Below are 14,646 nucleotides of genomic sequence, written 5' to 3'. Positions count from 1 at the left end.
CAGCATAGTAAAAACTCCCATCATGCACTGCAGTACAAATAATTATTGTCATCACGGTTGAGGATCATATGATAAGTGTTCATATCTAAAAGCCTGAGATGATGGAGTTTTTATTTTATTTTATTTGATTTGATTTGATTTGATTTGTGTTGAAGCACTAGAGTGATCTCTGTTTAATATGATTTTACAGTTCTGCAAAAGCTGAATGTCAGTCAGTAAATCCAATAGAAAGACCACTTCAAGATGTTCATCTAAATGAGTTGTAAGCAGAGAGTGTAAGATAATCTCTAAATTATTATTCCTCTATTCCTCTATTATTGTCAGGCATTCACCACAGCCACCCTCATCTGACACACACCCGGTAGCTCCACCCATGCGTTCACAATCACCCGAATTCTGATCCTTATCACCTGTTGCTCGTTGAGCCACGCCCTATAAAACAGGACTCTCTGCCATTGTCACATTGTCTGGTCTACCGTTCACAAGCCTTGTTGCTCTCTCCGTCGATGCTGTGGCGTGGCTCAACTACTGGACTTTGGGACTACTACATCTGCCAAAACCACTCAGTTAAGAGCCTCATTACTTGTTCGATGCTGTTGTCTTTTTTAAAGACATTGTTAAATAAATGGTTAAATAGTATTGCTACTCATCTCTCGTCTCTTCCATCCCCTTGTGTGTGCGTGAGTGTGACAGAAGACCAGACCGACAACAAGAATACACAGCATGAGCACCGAAACACCCGCCACTACTAACCCGTTCTCCGAGTTGGTGAATGCCTTGAAGGCGGCATTTCAACATCCATCGACGCCGCCTTCCGTCTCAGGATCTCCCATGGCCATGCCCGCAACCTTTGCGGGAGAGGCGGCTGAGTGTAGCGGGTTTCTGCTTCAAGTGGATCTCTTCATCAAAATGCAACCACTACAGTTTACATCCGAGGACACAAAGGTGGCGTTTCTCATCTCCCTCCTGACCGGTAAGGCCCTGCAGTGGGCTAAAGCTATCTGGAATGTTGACAATCCTATCATCCATTCATACGAACAGTTCACAAATCATTTCGCCGAAGTTTTTAGTACTACAACAGGAGAACTTGCCACATCGGATCAACTCTTCCGGCTACAGCAGGGCACTTCCTCGGTGAACCACTACACTCTGCACTTCCGTACGCTGGCGGCGGCTAGTGGATGGAATGAGAAGGCGCTGCTTGGAGCCTATAGACAAGGCCTCAATCCCGATCTTCGAGCGGCTATGGCGCTATATGACGACAGCATTGGATTAGAGGCCTTTCTACAACGAACCACCAAGGTTGCCCAGAACCTAGCCGCCTGCCAGCCACCCATTCCCGCTCCTCAGCCTGCCTCGGTGGCTGCTTGTCATCCAGTACCAGAACCCATGCAAATCGACTCCACTCGTCTATCACGCACCGAACGGAACCGCAGGATCGCTAATGGATTATGCTTATACTGTGGACAACCTGGTCATCTCCTCCGTCAATGCCCCATCAGACCCCCACGCCCCGTGGTGAGTACCCTCTTTACAGAGGTGGAAATATCTTCTCTCACATTACTACCCGTGACATTGCATACTTCTAATGTTTCGCTATCTGTTTCTGCGCTGGTTGACTCCGGCTCCTCAGGCAACTTCATCTCTCAGGAATGTCTGCAGCAACTACAACTGACTCCTCTACCCCATTGTCACGTGCTAACGGTAAAAACTATCCAAGGAAAACCACTGGGGCGTGGGAAAATACGACATTCTTCACCCATCATCACTCTGCAAATTGGTCTGTTTCACTCGGAGGACATCAGATTTCTGGTACTGGAGGATTCCACCGCCAGCATCATCCTGGGACGTCCATGGCTGCAGCAACACCATCCAGAACTCAGCTGGGACCCATGTGACATCCTGCACTGGAGTGACTACTGTAATCAACACTGCTTGGTCAAGATACCCCGACCTTCTGCCGATCACCTCTTCCTCTCTTCGACTCGGATTGAGAGTCCGGATCACGACTCTGCTCCGGAGGTCCCAGCTGAGTACATGGCATTCCAGGATGTGTTCAGCAAACAAGCAGCCACCCAGTTACCACCACATCGGCCATGGGATTGTGCCATCGATTTGCTGCCAGGGGCCCAGCTCCCCAAGGGGCGAGTTTATCCTCTGTCCATCCCGGAGCGCCAGGCGATGGAGGAATACATCTCGGAGGCCCTCGCTCAGGGATTCATCCAACCCTCAACCTCACCAGCCGCTTCCAGCTTCTTCTTCGTGGGCAAGAAGGATGGGGGTTACGGCCTTGCATCGATTACCGTCAGCTCAACTCCCAAGTCATCCAGCAACCCTATCCGCTCCCTCTGGTCCCAGCCGCCCTCGAAGAGCTTCGTGGAGCCCAAGTCTTCACGAAGCTGGACCTGCGGAGTGCGTACAACCTCGTTCGTATCCGTGCGGGAGACGAATGGAAGACGGCATTTGTAACACCTACCGGCCACTATGAATATAGGGTCATGCCGTACGGCCTCTCCATCAGCCCTTCCGTCTTCCAAACGTTTATGAACGAGGTGTTCCGGGAGTTCCTTCACCGGTTCGTTATTGTCTACATCGACGACATCCTGATTTACTCCCGGAACATGGCCGAACATCGCCACCACGTCCAGCAGGTCCTCCACAAGCTCAGAGAGTTCCGTCTGTACCTCAAACTGGAGAAATGTGAGTTCCACCGTCCATCAGTACACTTCCTGGGTTACATCATATCGGCCGAGGGCGTGCAAATGGACCAGGGGAAAGTATCCGCCATCCAGGACTGGCCTCAACCCCTCACCGTCAAAGAACTCCAGCGCTTCCTAGGATTTGCTAACTTCTACAGAAGATTTATAAAGGATTACAGTACCATCACGGCGCCGTTAACCTCCCTCCTGAGGGGTAAACCAAGATCCATCAGCTGGAACCCCTCTGCCCACGAAGCCTTTCTCCATCTAAAGAAGATTTTCAGTACCGCACCCCTTCTACACCATCCAGATCCGGAACTTCCCTTCACGGTCGAGGTCGACGCGTCCACCACCGGAGTCGGTGCGGTACTTTCCCAAGCGGTTGGTGAGCCTCCACTCCTCCATCCCTGTGCCTTCTATTCCCGAAAGCTGTCTCCGGCGGAGCAGAATTACGACGTGGGAAATAGAGAGCTCCTTGCCATCAAGCTTGCCCTGGAGGAGTGGCGTCACTGGTTGGAGGGCTCAAATCATCCTTTCACCATCATCACTGACCATAAAAATCTCCAATACATCCGTGAGGCCAAAAGACTCAATCCTCGTCAAGCCAGATGGGCTCTGTTTTTCACACGGTTCAACTATAAGATCACCTATAGACCTGGTCCCAAAAACATCTCGGCGGACGCTCTATCCCGACTCCATTCCCCCAAACAATCCGTTGAACCAGAGTCCATAGTGCCCTCCAACCTCATCATCAGTCCCATTGTCTGGGAGATAGACGAGGACATCCGTAACGCCACTCTCCAGGAAGCTGCTCCACCGGAATGTCCAGAAGGCAAGATCTACGTTCCTCTCGCCCTACGTCAAACCCTTCTGGACACAGCTCATCGGTCTCCGGGCTCTGGACACCCTGGCAGCCAACGGACCCTCTCGCTCGTCCGGTCTCGTTACTGGTGGCCCAGTATGCGCCGGGATACCATCAGGTACATCCAGAGTTGCTCTGTCTGTGCCATGTCTACTTCACCCCGCCAACTTCCTACAGGCAAACTGGTTCCACTACCCATACCACAGAGGCCCTGTTCCCACATAGGAGTGGACTTCGTGACCGATCTCCCGGCAGCCGAAGGTAACACTTGCATTCTGGTCATGGTGGATAGATTCTCTAAAATGTGCAAGTTTTTCCCCCTGAAGGGTTTACCTACGGCGATGGAGACTGCCGAGACACTATTCCAACAGCTCTTCCGCCACTTCGGCTTGCCCGAGGAGATCGTGTCGGACCGGGGACCTCAATTCATCTCGCACGTATGGAAAGCCTTTTTCAAATTACTTGGTGTCTCAGTTAACCTGTCTTCTGGATATCACCCACAGACCAACGGCCAGACAGAGAGAAAGATCCAGGAACTCGGACGTTACCTCCGGGCATACTGTCACAAGGACCAACACTGCTGGAACCGGTTCCTCCCGTGGGCCGAGTACGCACAGAACTCCTTGCGCCAAGATACCACCGGCTTAACACCATTTCAGTGCGTACTCAGGTACCAGCCACCCCTGTTTCCCTGGACGGAGGAACCCTCTAATGTTCCAGCGGTAGACCACTGGTTTCGAGAGAGCGAGAGAGTGTGGGACTCAGCTCATATCCATCTGCAGCGGGCGGTACAACAACATAAACGCTTTGCGGACGTCCGACGGAGACCTGCCCCCGAATTCCACCCAGGGGACATGGTGTGGCTGTCCACACGGGATCTCCGCCTCCGTCAACCCTGTCGTAAGCTGAGTCCCCGCTACATTGGTCCATTCCAGATCCTGAGACGCATCAACGAAGTCACGTTCCAACTTCAGCTCCCTCCCAGGTATCGCATTCATCCCACTTTTCACGTCTCCCTTCTGAAACCTTATCATCCCTCTGTCACAGAACCACCGGGAGCTGAAGTGGAGCCCCCTCCTCCGGAGATCCTGGAACCACCTTCCGTATACACCGTCCACGAGATCCTGGGCTCACGGCGTCGGGGGGGGCGGCTGGAATATCTCGTCGACTGGGAGGGGTATGGCCCAGAGGAACGATCCTGGGTCGCACGGGACGACATCCTGGACCCTACCTTGCTCACTGATTTCCATCGCGACCATCCAGATCAGCCTGCCCCTCGCGGTCGAGGTCGCCCTCGACGTCGTGTAGGTGCGTCGGGAGCCGCCCCTGGAGGAGGGGGTAGTGTCAGGCATTCACCACAGCCACCCTCATCTGACACACACCCGGTAGCTCCACCCATGCGTTCACAATCACCCGAATTCTGATCCTTATCACCTGTTGCTCGTTGAGCCACGCCCTATAAAACAGGACTCTCTGCCATTGTCACATTGTCTGGTCTACCGTTCACAAGCCTTGTTGCTCTCTCCGTCGATGCTGTGGCGTGGCTCAACTACTGGACTTTGGGACTACTACATCTGCCAAAACCACTCAGTTAAGAGCCTCATTACTTGTTCGATGCTGTTGTCTTTTTTAAAGACATTGTTAAATAAATGGTTAAATAGTATTGCTACTCATCTCTCGTCTCTTCCATCCCCTTGTGTGTGCGTGAGTGTGACAATTATTAAACCTCTGTTAATTCTCAATAAGAGATTCTGCAGACATAAAATAAAGTCAGTCTGGTTAGTAATGAGTGAAGCTGGTGATGCTGTCTGTGAGATCTGTTGTTTTATCTGATCTTGAGGGATTTCATGTTTTGTTTTTTTTTCAGTTGATTTCATCCAAGTCTGTGTCTGAAGTCAGTTGTACTTCTTGTGTTTCTCTTCAATTCAATGATGTTGATTGTTTACAGCAGGTGTTCATCACTAATGCTCAATCATCATTTAATTAGTCACTTAATTATCTCATTAACTTTAACTCTTTGAGGACTTGGGACTTGACTCGAGACTTACTTGTGACTGGAAAGGAATGACTTGGTCCCATCTCTGACCTCCTGGCTGAAAGACTGTGCTAATTACAAATCCAGGTGATTGGAACAAAATACTGGGGAGGACTTTTACTTACTGAACCTGGATTTTACACCTCTGCTCAGCAAAAAGCCTGGTGTTAAATTAACCATCCTGGGAGTTTATTTTACTCCACACTCAAGAGTGTTAAAAGTAACACTGACGAGTGTCAAATTAACACTGAAGCAGAGTTAAAGGTAATGAGATAATCAGTGATTAATTAAGTGATGATTGATCATTATTGAAGATACCTGATGTTCACAAGCAGAATCACCAAAGGAGAAAATCACAATTTTTATGTCATCATTATAGTGATCAGTGTTAGGGCTCTTGACACATTTTTAACTTTAGATTTTGTTCAGCTGCTGTAATAGCCAGAGTTATAACAGCCAGACAAGCCAAGAACACAAGTCAGCAGGTGGTGGTGATTGTGTTTTAACATAATCATTATTCGACCTGAGTCACTGAACTCATTTTGAGTTTAATCTCCGAGTTTTATTCCTTTATTGAAAATGTAACTCACAGATTAGACTCTAAACAAATTCAGTGATTCAGGTCAAATAGTGATTATCTTGAATAATTAACATCAGCCTTGTGATTCCACAGCAAAAGATCCTATATTTTTAATGTTTTTAAGAATTTCTTACAAGCTGTTCTGATTTATTTAAAAAAAAAAAAAAAAGAAACAAAAACAAAAACAAAAACAAAAACAAAAAAAACTTTTATTCAGGCGCATACACAGACTTCAAGAACCAGTGTATGAATCTCAACAGTGGTGACAAACGATAAACAGATCAACTCTGAACATCAGAAAACAAGCTACTAAAAAGTCACATAAAAACAGCAAAAACAAAAGAAAATAGTAAGACTAAAAGAAATTACAAAGACATTTCTGCTTATAATTTATTCATGCCACAATGCATGATGGGAGCCATGGATGAGTTCTGATTGGCTACAACATGCTTTTTTGATGGTCACCATTGTTGTTATTCTCACGCTGATTCTTCATGTCTGTGTGTCTTAATTAAATATCGTTTACAAAGTTTTTGATCATAATACATTTTAAAAACATTTGTCAGATTATAGATATTACAGTGTTCCCAGGGTTGATGTAATCAGTAAAGAAAACCTAACTCAGATCACTACATGAAGGTTATTGCAAAACATAATCAAGACTGATCACCTTTACTCTGGTTTGCCTGGCTGTTATAACTCAGTTACAGCAGCCAAACAAAACGTAAGTGTCAAGAGCCCAACTACTGCAAACACTGACCACTGTAATGGTTTCTTTAAATTTGTAATTTTCTCCTTTGGTGATTCTGCTTGTTAACATCAGGTGTCTTCAATAATGCAATAATGATCAATCATCACTTAATTAATCACTAATTATCTCATTAACTTTAACTCTGCTTCAGTGTTAATTTGACAGTGTTACTTTTAAAACTCTTGAGTGAGGAGCCAAGTAAACTCCCAGGAGAGTTAATTTAACACCGGTCTTTTTGCTGTGTGGCCGGTATGCACATAGTCTTCAGTGTACTGACACTTTTGACATGTTTCTGGGACTCAGAATCACAGCATCAGTGTCTGGGTGATTAGAAATGACACTATATAAATCACACTGCCAGGAGGAGTCACCTCTCATCTTGACAGTTCACGTGAATGAATGCAAGCGGAGTCGGTCTGGGGTGTGAGAGCATGTCAGGGGAGGCAGAGTAGTGGAATAATAATTAATTATTGACTACTAATGTGAATCAGTACATTATAATGAAAACAATGCCTTTAAAAATTAAAAGAAGCTGTTTTTGTGATCACATCATTTTAAACCGGTCAACTGCTAAGTCCAAGGATCCAGGAAAAGAGAAAGCATTCAAACAGTAACTTCAAAACAGTGCTAATGCAGAGAATAGTGACTTAATGTACATTCAGATGCCGGCAAATTATTAGTTTCAGTGTGTATTTGGCTTAAGAGCAAGTTTGTTTTTTAATAAATGCTGGCTGAAGGAGTTTCAAAGGAGTATGCGGTGGTCAGAGGTTTAGTGAATTATGAAAATTAAATAATAAACGCTAAAATATTTACTACTTAGCGTTTGTCAGTAAAGTATACATATAAAAAGGTTCTCAAAAATAATCATATTTGCTTTGCTAAAACTATTTATGTACAATTATTCTAAAAATAATTTGTCATACAAAAAAAATTGCACACAAGTTACACACAAACCATCGTCCTGAGTAAATTGTAACAGTGTGAATTGTGACTGGCTGCACAAGTGTTATAGTAATTTAGGAGGAGGATATACTGTAGGATTACAAATTTAAGGATCTGTTTAATATCTGCAGATCCCACATCCTGACATAACACCATATCAAAATCTAAGGTGATCTACATTGTATTGGGGAATTAATGTAAACATAATGGGATCTGTTTACAAAGTTTTAGTTCCCGTGACTTATTTTTGCGATGTTGATAGAGTCTTAGATCCCGCAAGTATGGTGCTCAAACCATTTGGTGATGGCATTATGATTATTTGGATAGGTCTGCTGAGGTGTTACAGTTGGGGGGGAAGGGTAACGTCCTGCATCCTCTCTTCTTGATCTGATCAAAGGATGTCATCTCTGAGTACTGTGTCAACATCTCTAAGACCTGCCCCCTAAATGTATATAAACTACAATGTACCACTGCCTGTTAGACTTTCGATGACTGCAGCGCCATGCAACACGTTCTCAATAAATAACTCTGCTGAAGATACCCAAGAGTCTCCTGGTCTTCGCTTCTGAGTTTCCAACAATACATATTTATGGCATAAAATTTGGAAGCATATCAACTGAAAGTCTGAAACATCAAGTAAAGCTTTTTTTTTTTAAACAATGGCAAATTTTTAAACTAAAATGTCACTGCATCCATATAGCCTATGAATGAATGAATGAAAAGGCATATTTTTAAATAAAGAAATCTCATGCTTTTGGTGCTTGAATTTGTTCTTCAATAATGAGATCCAGGTTTAAGAATACACAAAAAGTGAAAGACATCTTCCCTCAGGTACATTGAATGTTTTTCGGTTTGCTGGATGTTGGGCTCATGCTCAATAATCACATTTTTTTGCTTTTTTTTTTTTTTTTTGTAAGGGAATTAGCGCCGTCAGGGCGAGTCCTGCTTGCTGTGAAATGGAGTGACCAGGCAGTCATAGGTTTTTTCAAGGTCTTAAACACTGCACATTTTATAGGTCTTGAATATCTGTAAACTCAACTCACTGTAAATTCAACTCCTTATTACAAGTATGGTAGAACCATCACTTCTACTACAAAAGATTGTTTTCTAAGTAATCTTCCTGACTTATCTGAATTCCTCAGCATGTCCAATAGCTTAGAAAAACTTGATGATGTAACAGAAACTATTGACTCTCTCTTTTCCAGGACTCTAGATATGGTCGCTCCTCTGCGCCCAAGGAAGATTAAGGAAAACAGTCCGTCCCCATGGTATAACGAGCACACTCGCACCCTAAAGAGAGCAGCCCGGAAAATGGAGCGCAGCTGGAGGAAAACAAAATTAGAGGTTTTTCGTACTGCTTGCCGTAAATGTACCCTATCGTATAGAAAAGCGTTAAAATCGGCAAGATCTGATTACTTTTCGACTCTTTTAGAAGATAACAAACATAACCCTAGGTATTTATTCAATACAGTGGCTAAGTTAACAAAAAATAAAGAACCAACAGGCACTGACTATGCCCATCAGCATAGCAGTAATGACTTTATGAACTACTTTACTTCCAAGATCGATACTATTAGAGACAAAATTGTCACCATACAGCCGTCAATTACAGTATCGCATCAGATAGTGCCCTATAGATCTCCTGGGGAACAATTCCACTCATTCTCTACTATAGGTCAGGATGAATTGTATAAACTTGTTAAAGCATCTAAACCAACAACTTGTATGCTAGACCCTATTCCATCTAGGCTACTAAAAGTCTTGCTTCCAGATCTCATAGATCCTCTGCTAAATATTATTAATTCATCACTGTCATTAGGATATGTCCCCAAAACCTTCAAACTGGCTGCTATTGAGCCTCTCATTAAAAAACCACAATTTGACCCCAACAAATTAATTAATTACAGACCTATCTCAAATCTCCCATTTCTGTCAAAGATATTAGAAAAGGTTGTATCCTCAGAATTATCTTCCTTCCTACAGAAAAATTATATCTGTGAGGATTTCCAGTCAGGTTTTAGACCGTACCATAGTACTGAGACTGCTCTTATTAGAGTTACAATTGATCTGCTCTTGTTATCCGATAGTGGTTGTATCTCTGTTAGTGCTACTGGATCTTAGTGCTGCGTTCGATACTGTTGACCACAACATTCTCTTGAACAGACTTGAAAATTATGTTGGCATTAGGGGTAGTGCATTGGCATGGTTCAAATCGTACTTATCTGACCGCTATTAATTCGTGGCAGTAAATGAAGAGGTATCATATCGGTCACAAGTGCAGTATGGAGTACCGCAAAGCTCAGTGCTAGGGCCATTACTTTTTACTCTTTACATGTTACCCTTGGGTGATATCATCAGGAAATATGGTGTTAGCTTTCACTGTTACGCTGATGATACTCAGCTCTATATTTCTTTGCGGCTCGGCGAAACGTACCAATTTGAAAAACTAATGGATTGTGTAGTTGAGTTAAAAAATTGGATGACAAGTAATTTCTTACTGCTAAATTCTGAAAAAACAGAGGTGTTAATTATTGGACCTAAAACCTCAGCGTGTAATAACCTAAAACACTGTTTAATACTTGATGGCTGCTCTGACAATTCTTCGCCATCAGTTAGGAACCTTTTCCATCTCAAAAATATATCTAAATTACGACCTATGCTCTCAATGTCAAATGCTGAAACATTAATTCATGCGTTTATGACCTCACGGTTAGATTATTGTAATGCTTTATTGGGTGGTTGTTCTGCTCGCTTAATAAACAAACTCCAGCTGGTCCAAAATGCAGCAGCTAGAGTTCTTACTAGAACCAAAAAGTATGATCATATTAGCCCGGTTCTGTCTACACTGCACTAGCTCCCTATTAAACATCGTATAGATTTTAAAATCTTGCTAATTACTTATAAATCCCTGAATGGTTTAGCTCCTCAGTACCTGAGCGAGCTCTTATCGCATTATAGTCCCTCACGTCCGCTGCGTTCTCAAAACTCTGGCATTTTGATAACACCTAGAATATCAAAATCAACCGCGGGGGGCAGATCATTTTCTTATTTAGCACCCAAACTTTGGAACAATCTACCCAACACTGTTCGGGACACAGACACACTCTGTCAGTTTAAATCTAGATTAAAGACCCATCTCTTTAACCTGGCTTACACATAACACATTAACACATTTCTATAATTCAAATCCGTTAAAGGATTGTTAGGCTGCACTAATTAGGTCAACCGGAACCGGGAACACTTCCCATAACACCCGATGTACTCAGTGCATCGTCAGAAGAATGGCATCTACGCTAATATTAGTCTGTCTCTTTCTTATTCCAAGGTCACCTTAACCACCAGATCCAGTCCGTATCCAGATCAGATGGTCACTGCAGTCCTCCGGATCCAGTCCGTACCCAGCCCAGATGGTGGATCAGCACCTAGAGACAACCTCTACAGCACTGAATGTCAGCAGAGACCACATTGACTAGATGAGCCCCAGAGACGGATCCCCAGTGAAGACCTTGTCACCTAGATGGCTGTCGGCTGTAACGGGACTCTTGAGAAGTGTGATAGATCCAGATGCGAGCTTTATTGAACACAACGTAGTCAAGACAGGCAGGGTCGATCTCCAAACAAACAGTAATACGAAGGCAAGGCAAAAGCGTAATCCAGTAAAACAGGCAATAGGTCAAAAGTAACAGTCCAACAAAAGTGAGCAGTCCAAAGTAACAAATGAACAAGGCTATGAAACTAGACAAAAACTATGAAGCAATGAAGCAAGACAAAACTATGGCAAAAAACAATACAAAACTATGACAATGAAACAAAACCGTGGAAAAGGCAAAAACAAGGCAATGAAACAGGATAAACGCTTGGTAGAGTCCGCACAGGCAAAACAATACTTTGCAAAGCCTGTTTGGTATAGGCCTCCTTAAATGGCTGCCAAACAGAAAGTAACCAGAGAAGCAGCAGAGGGAGCGGTAACAGTCAGTCAGTGGGTGAGGGCTCCCTCTGCTGGCGTGGCGCTACATCGGCACAGGACCACGGGACCTGGTGAGTCCTCTGTGTCTGGCCAGAGGAGAACTGGCCCCCCGACTGAGCCTGGTTTCTCCCAAGGTTTTTTCTCCATTTGTCACCGATGGAGTTTTGGTTCCTTGCCGCTGTCGCCTCTGGCTTGCTTAGTTGGGGACACTTTATCTTCACTTTATCATCACACAATATTGTATTTTATTTTATTGTATTTGATTAACTACCTTTACCTGAAAATTGAGTGTTTACTGTTGCCCTTGGCATTGTTGATGTACTATTTCCTATTTAATACTGTACAGCCGCCTTGTCACAATTCTGTATTGTTAAAGGCGGTATATAAATAAATAATAATAAAAAAAAAAAAATCTGACACACCCATTTCAGGTCTTGCTGTCACTAATAATGAGCTGAAGAGTTGAATCAGGTGTGATAGATGAGGGACACGCAGAAAACATAACAGTCATTTTATTTTGACAAACTAAAGTTAATTCAGGGCTCAATGCTAAGCAGCGACAGTGTTTCCTTGGTTACTGTTGTACAAAAAGACGTGCCACGCTTTATAATGTGTTATACAGCTGCTAAATGAAAAGAAAACTCTATGTAAACATTTCTGAAAACAGATAATTCCCCTCAGAGACACAATCTTATAAACTCCTACCCCCAATTCATTATTTAGAAGTTCCTTCCAATATTTTGTGCATCGTGAACAGTGAGATCTGCCTGCTACAGTACTTTATCCTCTTTATGTCCGTCTTAAGCTGTTAACGGCCTTTTGCAGAGTAAATATAATAAAAACAAAATTTTTACACACAAATGACATTTTGGAACATGAATGCAGTGTACGACGTGCACGGGCCACAGGGCAGTCCATATTGTCTATTGGTCCTGTAATAGGTGGTAAACATCCATACGATCTACCTCCTTTGTCGCGGACTGATGACCTGACAGTTCTTCATTCTATTTCTTATCCTGACATAGTGAATTACTTTCGTTTCTTCGTTTTTTCGTAAAGGCAATTTACGCGTTCCGTTCAGTTCAATGGCATTGTTTACACTCAATGTCGCTGCAATGGCCGCCTTCCAGATTGATGACGTAGCGTGAAAACACTCTATTTGCTAAATTAACCCTTTAACTGTCACCCCCCATTTTTTAAAATAGGCATGAAAGTGCACTATCCAAACATAAATTGTTGCAATTCATGAACACTTTGGAATACAGATCTAAGCTTAGTCTCTTTTTAAAGACGATAGTCAGCAGATTATGTCAGAAGTGGATTTTTTCAAAAAAATAAAATATTAATAAGTTACAGAAGTTTAAATTTACTAAAAAGAAAATGCACTACACCATTTTTATTTTATTTTATATAAAATACATATTTTACATAACAGGTTTTACCCTAAATTTGATATCAAATTGAAGCCTTATGTCTAAATAAGTTATGTTCCAAATTTGAAGTTGATATGAAAAGGTTCCTGTAAAAGTTTGTTTAGGGCGTAATACCACAAACAGCCACCGGGTGCCATACGAACTCTATATAATTTTTTAAAACGCATTTTTCTGTCACAAACGTCTAAATTTCTCTGTCAATTTTACTTCTATCACAAAATAACCACCAAATATGAAATCCTGAGACTCAGACCTTTCCAATGACATGTTTTTGTCAAGATTATAAAAAGTTTGGATTCTAAAAGACCATAATGCATTTTGTAATATGACACTTGACACCGCCGCTAAGGTGAGACCGCCAAAAGATTTTACAGTACCATTTCCATAGTAACACAATGTCCAATTTCAAAATGGTTTTCACAGGATGAGTCTTGGACTTCTAATCTTTCAAATGATATATAATTTATGATAATTACTAAAATATTTGATAGAGAAAAAGGACAGCGAAAAAAAGAGCGCCAAGCGTCCCACAGGTGGGACGGTGACAGTTAAAGGGTTAAACTACTTTAGCATTTTTAGGACACTCCCTAGCTTGACGTGCCCAAGTGGAGATCTTTTTCACTTTTGATGCTTAAAACAATTACATCAACAAATAATATTAGTATTAGTTTTGATATTATGCTTTTAAATTTAATCTGAACAAGATACATGAGTCACGACTATTATGCAATTAAATAGGCCTATAAATGCTTAACACTTAAGAAAATATTAAATGTCTAACAAATGTCCAACATAAAACCAATTGTTTGATCACCACATGAAGAGCTTTAAATAAAACCATCAAAATGACTTCAGCACAGCATTAAAGAAACAGGAACTGATCAAGGACACATCAAAACAACAAAGGAAAGATTAAACACTCACCACAAATAATACTGGTAGATCTTTCTGCTTCCTCTGAACTGTTGTGTTGAACAGCATATGTGTAATCTCTTTCACTTTTGGCAGGATGTGTGGTGGTGGAGAGAGTGCAACGCACTGCAAACAGATGTTTTTAAAACAATACAACCTGCGTTATATCTTAACACATCTGTGTGTCTAGTTAAGGACAACACATTTTGTGTTAATTTTAACTCAACCAGTGTGTTATTCTTCCTAACGCAGGTTGATATTCTTAAAATATTTAATGTGTCATAAATCACACAATTTGTGTTATAGATGTTAGTGTTAAAAAAACCAAAAACAAAAAACAGAGGTATTGAAAACAACACAACCTGTGTTATATCTTAACACATCTGTGTGTCTAGTTAGGGACAACACATTTTGTGTTAATTACATTTTAACACAGCCAGTGTGTTATTCTTCTTAACACATGCA

The 14,646-nt window shown here is 42.5% G+C and overlaps 1 protein-coding gene across 1 annotated transcript in view; it reads right to left on the bottom strand.

Moving 5' to 3' along the window:
- The window catches only part of LOC127171037 (NACHT, LRR and PYD domains-containing protein 3), a 77,484-nt gene extending 63,173 nt beyond the window's left edge, over nt 1-14,311 (bottom strand). Inside the window, exon 1 of the mRNA XM_051119445.1 lies at nt 14,194-14,311. The gene's annotated coding sequence lies outside the window, so the exon portion shown is untranslated. The remainder of the gene's footprint in view (nt 1-14,193) is intronic.
- Between the last annotated feature and the right edge of the window lie 335 nt (nt 14,312-14,646).

Source organism: Labeo rohita, chromosome 9, assembly GCF_022985175.1.
Source record: "Labeo rohita strain BAU-BD-2019 chromosome 9, IGBB_LRoh.1.0, whole genome shotgun sequence".
NCBI lineage: Eukaryota > Metazoa > Chordata > Actinopteri > Cypriniformes > Cyprinidae > Labeo > Labeo rohita.
This window is presented reverse-complemented; position numbering and strand designations above follow the sequence as displayed.